General features: G+C 38.0%; 1 long non-coding RNA gene across 1 annotated transcript; it reads left to right on the top strand.

The window, feature by feature from the left end:
- The first annotated feature begins 449 nt into the window (after window positions 1-449).
- LOC130562302 (uncharacterized) lies at window positions 450-7,869 on the top strand. Its single transcript, XR_008963922.1, has 4 exons — window positions 450-763; window positions 2,211-3,689; window positions 5,058-5,307; window positions 6,386-7,869. It is a non-coding gene; the product is annotated as an uncharacterized LOC130562302 (long non-coding RNA).
- The last annotated feature ends 5,859 nt before the right edge of the window (window positions 7,870-13,728 follow it).

Here is a 13,728-nt window from a genome sequence, read left to right as displayed (position 1 = left end):
CATAAGTCATCATTATCGCAACCTGATAAGATTAAGTGTCCCGTACAGGCCGGTACAATTGTGACGTCTCTTGTGGGCCGTTTTGCTACGATCGCTGCAAGTTGGACATTTAGCAAATTTATTCACGCACGGTTTGTGTGAATACCTCCGATAGAGCTCCCGGGAGTGTCTTTTGCGAGTACATTCACGGTCGTCCTGAGGGGACACACGCTCAACACTGTTCTCTGTTCGGCCGCTAATCACGGGACGCGTCTAATAATTGACACGGCACAGGAGGAGGGGTGGCCCCGGGCCACCCTGAGGCTTCTAAACTCACTTCTAACAAACGCTGCCTGTCATCTCTATGGTTAGTTCCTTGAAAGTTAAAATGAGCGGAAAAAATGAGGTTTTCATGCAACATCCCAAATGACGCACTTCTCAACGCATTATGTCACATTTGGGGTTCTCGCTGGTCGCAGGAGTGCTGTAATAAGCAGAGATTGTTTAACTCGAGCAGATATGGGACTAAGCTGCTGTAAAACCTCTGTCTCTTGCCCTCAGTGCACAGAGAGATGCGGAGAGGACTGCCTGTGCCGCTGTCACAAACACGAGCCCTGCGTGGACCGCTGCTGTAACCTGTGTTTTCAGTTCTGTCTGGACTGCTGCTGCGTGATGTGTTCGGACGACTGTCGCTATACTGTGTGCTTCATGTGCACACGGATGGCCCACTCCTGCGCTGCTGTCCTGAGTGGCGAGCAGCCCACGTCTACACAGACATGAGACGGTAGGAAGAATAATAAACATAACTAATATGTTCTTGTGTATTAAAGAGTGTGGCATGAGTTTTTTGTAAAGAAACCTTTTTAAAACTTACAGCCGCAGAAAAACAACACTCCAAATGTTCATTTAATCAGCATTTCTGGATGTATTGTGGCCATTTCATTCCAGTGTCTGTTGAATTTCAACAAAATCAAAGCTCAGGATTGACATAAAGTCATCCAACAGCAATGTGAAAGACTGACAGCATGACTATACACATGAAAACTGTGAGAAAAATCCAGGTTATCACATAAAAAATAATTTTGAACTTTTTCTAAATACATGCACAAATATGACTGTTGTATGGCTTGAAAGTGAATCTAAACTTCTTCTCTGTTATCTTGACCTGTTTCTCCAGTTTTATAATTCTGCAAACAGAAACAAAAGTTTTATTTGAAATTTGGTAAATATTCTTATAGTTGAAATATTCCTACTCCACAGAATGAAACAAAAATGATCATTTTACCAAAACACATACCTATAAATTGTAAATTCCGAAAAACGGACAATAATTTGGAAATGGTCTCTTAATTTTAAGCAGCTCTATGTATGACTCTATCTTCTGTAGAACACAAAATAAGATACTTTGAGAAATGTCTCTCTGGTTTTGTGTTAGTGGAAGTCAATGGGGGCCGATGTTGTTTGGTTTCCAACATCTTGAAAATATCTTCTTTTGTGTTCTGCAGAAGAAAGAAAGTCAAACCTGTTTGACTGAGTAAATGATAAAAGAATCATTTTTGGATAAACTATCCCTTTAATTTATGTTCATGTCACTTTAAAAGCGTAACCATGAACAGGTATAATACTTGATGTGAATCTTATATACAGTAAATGATCAGATTGCAATGTGTTTAATAAAAACATTTTGAAATGTATTACAGATGCATAATGCATTGTTAATTTATTACATGGCTCATTTGAATGCTTGATTCTGATTGGCCAGTCGTGACATTCCAAGGGTTGCAACCGCTCAAAGCTAATAACACCCTGTAACCCGGATGCTGCAAATCATTTTGAGAGGGACAGTTTGATATTACACAAAAATGAAATATAAATATGTCTTTTAATAACATATGACATTATATTTACAAATGATTAAACCAAATTGCCTGTTCGTGACATATGAACTTCTTTTTTAGCTTAAAATTGAAAGTAAATGGCTTTTCTTCACAGAAGGTCTGCATTCGCGGTAAAAATGGGCTAATAAAATATTTCTAATTCACATTTCATGTCCAGTTTTTTTCTCATGTGGCAAGTAGCCGTGTAATAAGCGGGATAATGTACAAGCAGCCGGCTGTTATCGCGAAATAAGACAAATAAGAAAATAATATTTCTGCGATAACAGAACGTTGCCTGTACATTATCCCTTACATACACACACAGACTAAATGATCTTATTTCTTGGCCTTTAGGTTTTCATTTGGAAGGAAGACTGGATTGGATCACCCCAAGGATGCGTTTTATCTCCTTTAGTTTTTATCTTATACACTAACTCTTGTTCAAGTTCCTTTAAGAATAGATAAATTATTAAATATGCAGATGATACTGCGCTAGTGAGTCTTTTATATGATGGAGAGGAAGAGCATGGGCCTGTTTTGGACTTCTTTTTAAATTGGTGTGAAAAATCAAATCTTCCATTGAATACTTCAGCTACAAAAGAGATGGTTATTGATTTTAGAGAGAAAAAATCATTTTACCCTACATCAATTAATGGGGAGCCAATACAAACAGTTACAAACTATAAATACCTTGGTATGGTATTGGATTATAATATTAAATGGGTTGTGTGGACGGAGCAATTAAGTAAAAAGATTCAACAAAGAATGTATTTCTTAAAGAAATTACTCTCCTTCAATGTCCACAATGGAATGTTACAGATTTTTTATGGTGCTTTTATTGAGAGTGTTATAACATTTGGTTTAATTTGCTGGTATGGCAATGCTTCAGAGGCACAGAAGAAAATACTAAGGAAAGAGAGGTGATTTTGGCAGGTAAATGGTTAGGGATTTCTTTACCGAGTATAGAAAGTATATATAAAGATAGAGTGTTGAATAAAGCTAACAATATTGTGAAAGATAAGAGACATCCTATAGCCTTTGCCTTTGAATTGTTGCCATCCGGTCGACTGTACAGTGTCCCACGGTGTATGAAAAACAGGTCCAAATTTTCTTTTATCCCTCAAGCAATTCATTTTTTAATTCTATTTCTTCTGATATTAATTGATTAAGCCAGCTGGTCTGGACTAATCTTATTTATCAAATTAGTTTATTGAATTATGTATTGATTTTTGTATGCCAATTGTGACTCTTATTGTGTCTGTGTGAGCTCGCTGCAACCTTACTTTCCCTTAAGGGGATAAATAAACTTAACTAACTATACTGGTTTGTACTTGTACACTGAATATACTGTGATTACTGTGAAGTGTAACATTCTGTAAACTGAGAAAATGTAATCTGTAAAATCTGTCTTGATGATAAAGTGAAAATGCTTGCATAGCATTATAGGTGAACAGACGTCATTCCAAAATGACAAGTACAAGCAGGAAAAACTTGATTCGCACACCCTGTCAGGGTATTTATATTTTCGAGTCCGCCCGGGCGTGTGTCGTACCAGCCCTGTAAACCTCATGACAAACAGGTACATTTGAATGTGAACTCATTTGAAAGGACTTTTATAACAAAAGTGAAAAGAAGCTGCCAGCGTATACACAAGATTGTGCGAGAAGAGAGGATTGTAGTTTGTGTTCTCTGTTCTCTTTTACGGTACGTGACAGAGTTGTGATTGAGGATTTTAATTTCTTCTCATTCAATTCAAAGAGAAAACTGTGAAGGACTGAGGAAAAGAAGGTTGAAAGAAAAAAGGAGAAATCTGAGGGCACTCTGACAGAAAAGGTATACTTTGAATTGAAACAACACTTGTCTGGTCATTTCAGTCATTTGAAAGATATCCATGGCCTTGTCCTTGGGAAAATGATTTGAGTGGAAGAGATTTTTGTTGTTGTGAAAAGTTAGATTTAATAAAAATGTCATCTAGGTTGTACTTATTTGAAAGCTCAAAGCTGTTTCATGTGCGCTTATGGCTTATTCTAAACAAAAGGAAAACAAGCGGTTGGTTTTAAATGTATAATAGTTTTTGAACATTTTAACTAATTTAGTTTTTTTTTTTTGGAAATTGAGGATTATTCAACTGAAATATATTTAGTGGCTTAATAAAAGGTCAGTAAATAATTTTTCAGTGACAATGGTATGTGGGTGAAATACAAATACATATATTTTTTGGCATATTCAAAGAAATTAGAAGATGAACGAAAACTAAAGAAGACTAAACAGAGGTGTTTTATTAAACACATTGCAATCTGATCATTTATATAAGATTCACATCAAGTATTATACCGGTTCATGGTTACGCTTTTAAAGTGACATGAACCTAAATTAAAGGGATAGTTCATCCAAAAATGATTTTTTTATCATTTACTCAGTCAAACAGGTTTGACTTTCTTTCTTCTGCAGAACACAAAAGAAGATATTTTCAAGATGTTGGAAACCAAACAACATTAACATTTTTTGTACACAAGACACTATTTATCCAAAGCAAAAAACATGCACAGGGCTAAGATGTCATCTCGTTTTCGCTTCTTTGCCGATAACATTTTTACGAAACGCGCTCAGTTTGTCCTTTTAGGGCTACTGTAGAAACAACATGGTGAATTCCATGTAAGTTGACCTGCGGTGTATGTAGATAGAAATAGCTCATTCTGAGATCATGAAATATAACGCTTCATTATGTAAGGTCTTTATACTCCTCTGAAGACATAGTTATGTATATTATATTGCATTTCTGTCAATAGATCCTCCAAAAATATATACACTGGACCTTTAATGAACCTCCGTTTGGCTTTCCTGTGCAGAGTGAACCTGTTTTTGTAATGTGACGCTCAGTAGATGTCTGTTGCCGCCTGATGTGAACACATCCTTCAACTACGTCACCTGCTTACACGATCCCCGAATGACAAATCGAAAAAGCATCCGAGCCGATTGTGGTTAATTGTCATTGAAGGTTCAAAACAACATTCCAACCTAGGCGTTCTCCAGGGAGCAACGCGTGTCAACGCCGTTCAGATAAACCGTACGCGAGCATCGACCCATTTCCATATCAGTTAATGACTGTGAAAGGATGGTCTCAGATACTGGAATGTTATTATCGTCGATCGATTCTCCGCACCCATGAGTCAACGTGCAACTGTCTCTCCCTCCCCTCAGGTCTGATCTGAAGACTGGGCCATGGAGGAGGATTACAGGAAACAGTTGCCGGACTATCCTGACATTATTACGCAGCAGCACACCAGCAACACCAAGCAGAGCTACTCGGCTGATAAGAAGCAGGGAGGAGGTGGCTGCATGCGATGCTGCGGGAGTACCAAGAGATGTCTGATGAGTCCTGAGTGCGGCCGGTGTCTTAACATCGCCAGCGTGGTTGCCATGTGCGGCATGTGTATCCGAATGTTCGTGTGTAAGTATTAAAGAGATGCTAATGCTTGCATTAAAGTGTGTTCAATGTGTTTTTTAGCCGTTCTTGGGGTTTTAGTTTGCCAAGGACACACGCTCTATAGAGCTCTGCATTATCAGACTTCTGCATTGCGTTATGGGTTGGGCAGAGAGAAGCCTAAAAAAAATGAGGAGGGTGAAGTATGTTTTGTTATTTTATTAAAGTGTTCATACACATTGGGAAAACCCTACAAGACATATGCAGTTTTTTCATTCTTCCTGGAACAACATGCTTGTCGAAGAACCATAAAACTAACATAAACCCAAATCATAACTTAACCTTACCCCTTAAAACAGTACGTAGATAGGAATTGTATAGGCTACAAGCCCCTAACATAAGTCCTAATTAAACCCATTAAATTAAACTAAACCTAGCATTGGGTCCAAACCTAATCCTGAAATCTGACTGGTTGATAGAAAGGCTGTGCCAGGATCAACATGGTTAATCCAGGAACATGTCTTTCCACAATGAGTAACAACGCAATGACGGTTTCATTTACATTTCTTTCACTTGAAATTTCCACGGCTTGAAATGTCATACCGAGCTTTTGCCTATTCATTTAAACATGAGATGCAGTATGTATCAGGATTTAATTCATGCCTTTAAAGAATAAATAGCTTTGTGTAAACTAGACATACTGTATATGTGTCTTGTTTAGCAAAAAAAAAAGAACTATAAGATTACAGTAATGGGGCTGTGCAGGACATTGCATGAACAAATAAATTATAAGAAGGGCAAGGTGTACCCGTATATAAAAATGTAATGGGATAGCCAGGTGTGGAGTAAAACTATCATAAGTAGAATGAGAAATACTATATGAGATGTTTTTAATAACCCTTGCTTTAAAAATTGTACTTCAACTGCCCCCCTTAGAGATTTGCTAATGCCCGCTGGTTGACAATCTCTAGTTTATGTCTATGTATTAATAACATATATGACACTTATATATGCTCTGCAAAGCTTTAAAGTTATTTCACATTGTGAAAGTTATTTGCCTAAAAGTTTTGCTTATATTGGTTGTTTGTTTCTCTTTCTTTAACAGAGCACAGTCTCCTGCAGACCATCTCCTCCGTTTATGGAGAAAGAGACCAAGACATTATTTAGCTCTGTTCCAAAGCAGTGAACTGCCTCCTTAAACAACATTTATGTATATTCTTACAAACAAGTAAGTCCTCAGTAGATGTTCATAGATAATGTAATCCCAGAATGCATTAGGACCAAACGTTTTATTCAATATGGCAGATGACATGAGGTACTAAATGTGACCCTGGACAACAAGAAGATGTCTTAAGGGTCTATTTTTCAAAATTGAGATGTTTACATGATCTGAAAACCAAATAAATAAGTTTTCCATTGATGTTTGGTTTGTTAGGATCGGGCAATATTTTGCAGAGATTTAAAACTATTTAAGACTATTTAAAATTCTGAGGGTGAAAATTGCCTTTAAAGTTGTCCATCAGAGACGTTGGTAAGAACGTCTTTATTGTCATACCGCTGTAATGACGTTGTGGAGACTAGATGAACCCAAAAGCGTAAATTTTAAGCTTTACATAGATACCAAACTTGAGTGGGTATTTCCCAAAGAGCGGATAGCAGCAAGTGAAGTTTGTAGGTGTGTTTCTGACCAGTTTTGCAATTTTGCTGCATCCACTCACAAAAATAACATTTTGATATATTTACAGTAGGAAATTTACTAAATATCTTCATGAAACATGATCTTAATATCCTAATGATTTTTGGCATAAAAGAAAAATCTATCATTTTGACTGACACAATGTATTTTTGGCTATTACTACAAATGTTCACGTCCTACTTAAGACTGGTTTTGTGGTCCAGGGTCGCATATATGGACAACAAATAGAGAGAGAGAGAGGCATGTGTAGACTGTAAAAAACTCAGTAAAAAAATGACGTTTTTTGGCAGCTGGGCGCCGTTTTTCTCACATACAAATTACATGTTTTTCATGTTTACATGTGAATTTGTGTTCTTTTTCTGTAATTTGACGGTTACTTCGAAAATATATGTAAAATATGTCAAAGAAATTCCATAAAATTACAGTCTTTTACATTATGTGTGGAAAAATCTGTAAGAAATAACAGTAAATTTCTGTAAAAATATTTTTTTTATAGTACACTTGGCTTTTGATCTGGGCTATTGTCACGACCTTATACCAGTACAATGTAGAAAAATTTCCCTTATTGTCTTTGTTAATACTAAGAAAACAGTGTTTACTAGTCATTCTGATCATTTTTTTGGTTGTTGTTGTTGTTAAAATGAACTTTGAATTGAATTAAATGACTCTAAATAAATCAATTTGAAATGCTTTTGCTAACATTTAATAAATAAAGTACAGTAATTGGATGTAATGTATCTTAGCAATTATGATCATTATACTAAAATTATCATATTATTAAAAAAAATGTTGTATTCTAATAATAATATTCTATGTGAAATGTAATATATTAAAATGTAAGTATTGTTAATGTAGAAATAATAAAGTGACAAAAATAAAAAGCTTTATTTTGTAGATTCCATCCAGCTAGCATGTGTCATTCATGTATGATATAAGATGAAAACTGTCTCTGAGAAAAATGTGTTTTCATAATTTTTTTAATCATTAACTGAAAGTAATTTATGCTGGGCATTTGGGATTAAGATGACACGGTTGCTGCGGTGAAATTTTTATCTCCTAATTATACTGTGAATATTTGGTGTGTCATGAATCATAGGTCAAGCATTTCTCTGGGGCTCATCGTTATTCAGCTTTTCGCTGGCTGTTCTCTGCTGACCTATTTTTTTAATAAACAGGAACAGAGTGTAACGCAGGATGTAATCAGACTGAAGGATTCGAGCACGCTGTTTTATTGCACGTTTAAAACCGCAAACACAATATTACAATCAGAATCCAGCTGAGTAATTCAATACCATAATCAAAGGTACACTAGCAGGTAGTCACTGAACAGGGTACAAACAAATCACAGCTACAAACCGCTCCGTACGAAACACAAAGAGGAAACGTGCGGTAACCAAGATCACAGAGAACAGATGGTGTTACAGACGCTGAAGATAGCACAGCTGTAAGACAATGGCTGTGTTCACAATACGGCTTTATTAAATACCATTGAAACTATTTATAATGCAAGGATTTTGCTTCGTTTGGCATGTTTAAATTGTACAAATCTAATTCTCTAAGAAAAAAAGATTATTTTGTTGATATATTATAGTTTCATATAGGGGTGTAACGATACACTCACGATTCGGTACATATCTCGATGCTGGGTTCACGATACGATATACAACGTATCAGGACGCCGGCTGGATCACCTAGCTGGGACGCCGGCTGCACTGGCCTGGACGCTCCTCTGCGACGCCTCTCCCCCTTTTTCTGGACCACCGGACCCGTGGCCGGCTTGGTCGGAACCTTGGAGGTTGGTGGGACTTCCGCGTCGGAGGAGCCCGCAGACGTAGCCCGCAGACGCCCGGAGCCCACCCCCGCTTGCCACAGGCGCCGCCAGGAGGACCGGGGCCTGTGGAGCTCAAGCCAGAGGGTACTGAGTCCCCTCGGGTGACGGCAGCCAGGACGAGGTTTTCCGGTACGACCAACCGTGGGGCGGTAGTTCTGACTGGGACCTCGCTCCCGAGATTGTCCCGGTTGACCACGTACCTGACCGTATCCGCAAACCCTAGGGGTCCCAGCAACCTCTTCTCTGACGGCGTGAGGCGCCGAGTGAGGCAGCAGTCGAAAATCACCTTTAACTCTGCCTCATTAAACTCGGTCTCCTCCGCCACCGCCGAGAATGCCCTGGCGAACTCCCGGTCGCAGGAACGACGCTGTATCGTCCATTTTAGCTGCCTGCTGGGTTCTGTTGGGCTCGGTTATTATGTCATGAAATGCTCGGGAGAACCCAATTGCAGGCAGCATTTAGGGGTAAATAAAAAGGTATTTATTATACAAGAAACACAAAACAAAGGCCCACAATGGGGTATAACAGGACAAGCAGAGTAAAGACAGGACGTAGACTAACTATCAATAAACTAAAAATAAACAACACTTGAAAATAAACTAGACTGCACACTTACTAGACTGGACAAGATCTTTGACAACATGAGCACGAGCACGAGTATATGGAACAGGTAAACAGGTAATCATACTCAAGGTACTATACACAGCACACACAGGGTGCTATACAAAGTAATACAAACACAATAACCGAGCACAGGACAATGGAACATGAGGACTATTTAAAGGGAAGGAAATCAAGAAGGGACAGGTGCGGGGCATGAACTAATTAACAATCAATAACGAGGGATACAAGAGGGCGGGTGTCAGGACTGGCGTGCAAGAACCCAAGCGCAGGCAGGCAGTGAAGGGGTTAACTCAACAAAGGATATATTTATTACAACAGACGCAAAACAAAAACCCACGAGGGGGTGTCAAAAAACAGGAACGAACTAAAACACAAAACCAGAAACCAAACACTTCCCTCGGTGGGGCAAAACAAAACCAAACAAAACACGACACAACGTCTTAAATAAAACAAGGCAGGATAAAACCAAAGCAAAAACACAAAACTCACAGTTTCTCAAACAAGGCATGAAACAGGAACACGGGCGACAACACGAGCACGAGCATGAACACATACACAATGCAAACGTACAATACACGAGCACAGGACAAAGAAACAAGAGGGTATAAATAGAGAAGACAAACGAGGGATAATTACATGGGGCAGGTGTGGGACATTAAACACTTAGGGAAGGATAACAAGGAAACGAGATGGCGGGAACAGAGACGAGACACTGGGAAAACACATGAGAGGTAAAAACATAAACATCTCATGGCCTTCCCACATAAAACCCAAGGACTCTGCCCCGATCCCACCACACGACTAGAATTTCATAAACCAGACGGTGGGACCGTGACAGCGGGGGCAAAGACAAGACCTGGAGAGAGCATGTGGAAGGCCAAGTGGGCCAAAATGCTTCTGTCCACATTAAACAGGGGATCCTGCCGTCATTCTGCCACAAGATCAAGACAGACATGACAAGAGGAGTCAGAATCATGACAATCCCAATTTATCATAGTTTTAGTCTATTTTTAGTCGATGAAATCTACATTATATTAGTCTACTAAAATCTATCTGGATTAACTCATTTAATTGGTGTAATTAAATGTCCCATACAAAGATTTAACTGTTTCGACATAATTTACTTTACCTTGGAATTATATTAAACCAGGTCATTAGCTTTATTTTTCAGAAAAGTTGAGTAACTACTCGATATGCATTGTTGTTGTAACACAGAGAATATTAGACCATGAACGACATGTACAGTAGCAGTTCATTCAGTCTCATTTTGACTCAATTGACTCGTTCGTTCAGTGAAGGGCGTGTTCATTCAGTACATTCAACCAATGAAATGCTCTGACAGAGCTCACGCTCAAGCGCTATTGGCTCATGTCTCTTTGAAGCTGCTCTGTCTTGCTTGAGACAGTAATGAATGAGAAATATCTTTCAAAAAGACATATTACATGAACTGTATTACATTTCTTCAATCATGCAGATCACATACTTGTTTTTTAGCATGTCATTCATTCTTTCAATATACAGTACGACTCACTTCATCGCNAGGATCCTGCCGTCATTCTGCCACAAGATCAAGACAGACATGACAAGAGGAGTCAGAATCATGACAATCCCAATTTATCATAGTTTTAGTCTATTTTTAGTCGATGAAATCTACATTATATTAGTCTACTAAAATCTATCTGGATTAACTCATTTAATTGGTGTAATTAAATGTTCCATACAAAGATTTAACTGTTTCGACATAATTTACTTTACCTTGGAATTATATTAAACCAGGTCATTACCTTTAATTTTCAGAAAAGTTGAGTAACTACTGGATATGCATTGTTGTTGTAACACAGAGAATATTAGACCATGAACGACATGTACAGTAGCAGTTCATTCAGTCTCATTTTGACTCAATTGACTTGTTCGTTCAGTGAAGGGCGTGTTCATTCAGTACATTCAACCTATGAAATGCTCTGACAGAGCTCACGCTCAAGCGCTATTGGCTCATGTCTCTTTGAAGCTGCTCTGTCTTGCTTGAGACAGTAATGAATGAGAAATATCTTTCAAAAAGACATATTACATGAACTGTATTACATTTCTTCAATCATGCAGATCACATACTTGTTTTTTAGCATGTCATTCATTCTTTCAATATACAGTACGACTCACTTCATCGCTTCTCTGATCGGAACAGCGCTGGTTTCTTTTGGCTTTATGTTGCATATCACGTTATGCAGCAGCTCACGTTAGCGGATAAATGAACATTGGCATTTAAAAACGTTTGTGCTGCCTTTGTAATGAGTTTCGGGGTGACTCGCCTGCAGTCACGCTTCAAGTTTGCTGTGTTTTAACGGTGATTGTGAAGGAAAATATGACGCTTTGTAAACCACTTGGAGACACAGATTGTGTCTTGTGCTTCTCTCTCTACCGCATATGTGAGATAAGCACACGTGACGCGCTGGTGCAGCGTAGGTAGCGTCTTGACCGCTGAATGAATAGAATTTAACATCATATCGTAAAATATCCCCATCTCTCTACGATGCGCACCGTAACATTTTTGCATCGCGAAATATCGTAATACGAAGTATCGCTACACCCCTTGTTTCATATAATTAACTTTTACCGAATCATTAAAGTAGTGAGTCAAGAAATGTTTTTGAAGATGCAAATATTAAGGTCAAGTCGAGGCTGGAGTGTATTGTGGGATAGAGCATTCCACACAATGTGCTTTGCATAAGATATTGCACATTTGAGCAAATTTGATGGGTCATCTGGGTACTCCATGCATACGGAAAAGACAAAGATATTTGCAATTCATGTGACACAAGCCGTACGCTCAGAGACAGCATTATACCGAGATCCTGCAGAAAAAAATCCTTGTCTGCCCCTCAGCTTTTTCTTTGACATCCTCTAAGAGGAGCAAAACTGGTGATGAATTAATTTTTTATTCTTGCGGTTTTTCTATTGTCTGACTTAGACTTCAGTTCTTTAATGAATTCTTCACGCTCTGTGTGTGATTTTTTATTCTCTGTCCATCAGAGGTGAGCGGAGGGCGAGTTTCTTTTTGTTCTCCTATGCTCTATAGGTGCATCATGACCTGTCAATCATCTGATGAATTTCCAATCAGACAGTGCTGGCCAATACTTTGAGTTCTCTGGATAGTGGAGAAACTACAGCATAGAGCACAGACAAGATCTATGAATTTCAATTGCTAATATATTATTACTCAGTTCCACAGCTGGTGGTGGATATTGATTTTAAGGAGGAGTCTCGCAAGAGCAGTGCATTTGAATGTGATGTGACTATGCTGGAATGATACGCTTCTCGAATGTGTGATACTGTTAAAGACCACACCGCTGAACAGGTGATGCATGCACCCATAAATGTCCTTTACAAAAAAGGGATCCTTTACAAAATTGACAGTGGTGGCATTATGGTACAGTAATTGTATTAAAAGGTTTTACCAGCGTACTTTAATATACTTTATGTTGGACTTAAAAAGTATGTGTGCAAGTATGCATGTATGTCATTGCATTAGATAGCAAAATATCACTTCGAGTAACTGCATTGCCTCATAACAGAAGGGTTTCAAGCTAAACTTCTATTTTACTACTTGTATGGCAATCCACAACAAAGATCTCTTTCAGATGCACGTACAGTATATGACATCACATGGACATGGCAGTGCACAAAAAGACGTACACAGTCTTCACTTTTAAGCAAATCAAATGCACCCATTTTCTTCCATGACTTGCAAGACTATCTTCTGTAGAAATTATTTACACACAGGTGTGTAATGCAAATGATCCTCTGTTGATACACCTGCAAAATGAATGTTGGCATTGTTTATCTTGTTTATTAATGCTAGCATTGTTTTGTTGTCAGTCGAACACGTGCAAGGCTAAGTATTGTCATTTTGTTTCATTAAACATCACCGGGACAGGGTAACGTCTTTAAGGCAGAAAGTCGAGGGATATCCAAATCTCACATGCACATATGAATGAAATACAGCTTTTGCTTGAACACCTGTTTATATACTGTGAGCATTATGAGCAGTTCTGGCTCATCTAACCTAATACAAATTTCGTTCACGTAAACTTTTTGAAAATGAAAAAAATAGCTATATATTCCCATACGATTGGTTTGGTGTAATATAGCTTAGTAAAATTTATTTAGGTAAATTTTATTTTGGTAATTTAGGTAAAATGATCATTTTTATTTAATTCTGTGTAGTAATAACAATACTTCTCCCAAATTTCAAATAGAAATATTGTATCTATTTGCAGAAAATGAAAACCTGAAAAACATG

Source organism: Triplophysa rosa, linkage group LG11, assembly GCF_024868665.1.
Source record: "Triplophysa rosa linkage group LG11, Trosa_1v2, whole genome shotgun sequence".
NCBI lineage: Eukaryota > Metazoa > Chordata > Actinopteri > Cypriniformes > Nemacheilidae > Triplophysa > Triplophysa rosa.
The sequence above is the reverse complement of the archived record's forward strand: the minus strand, read 5'-3'. Positions and strand labels throughout refer to the sequence as shown.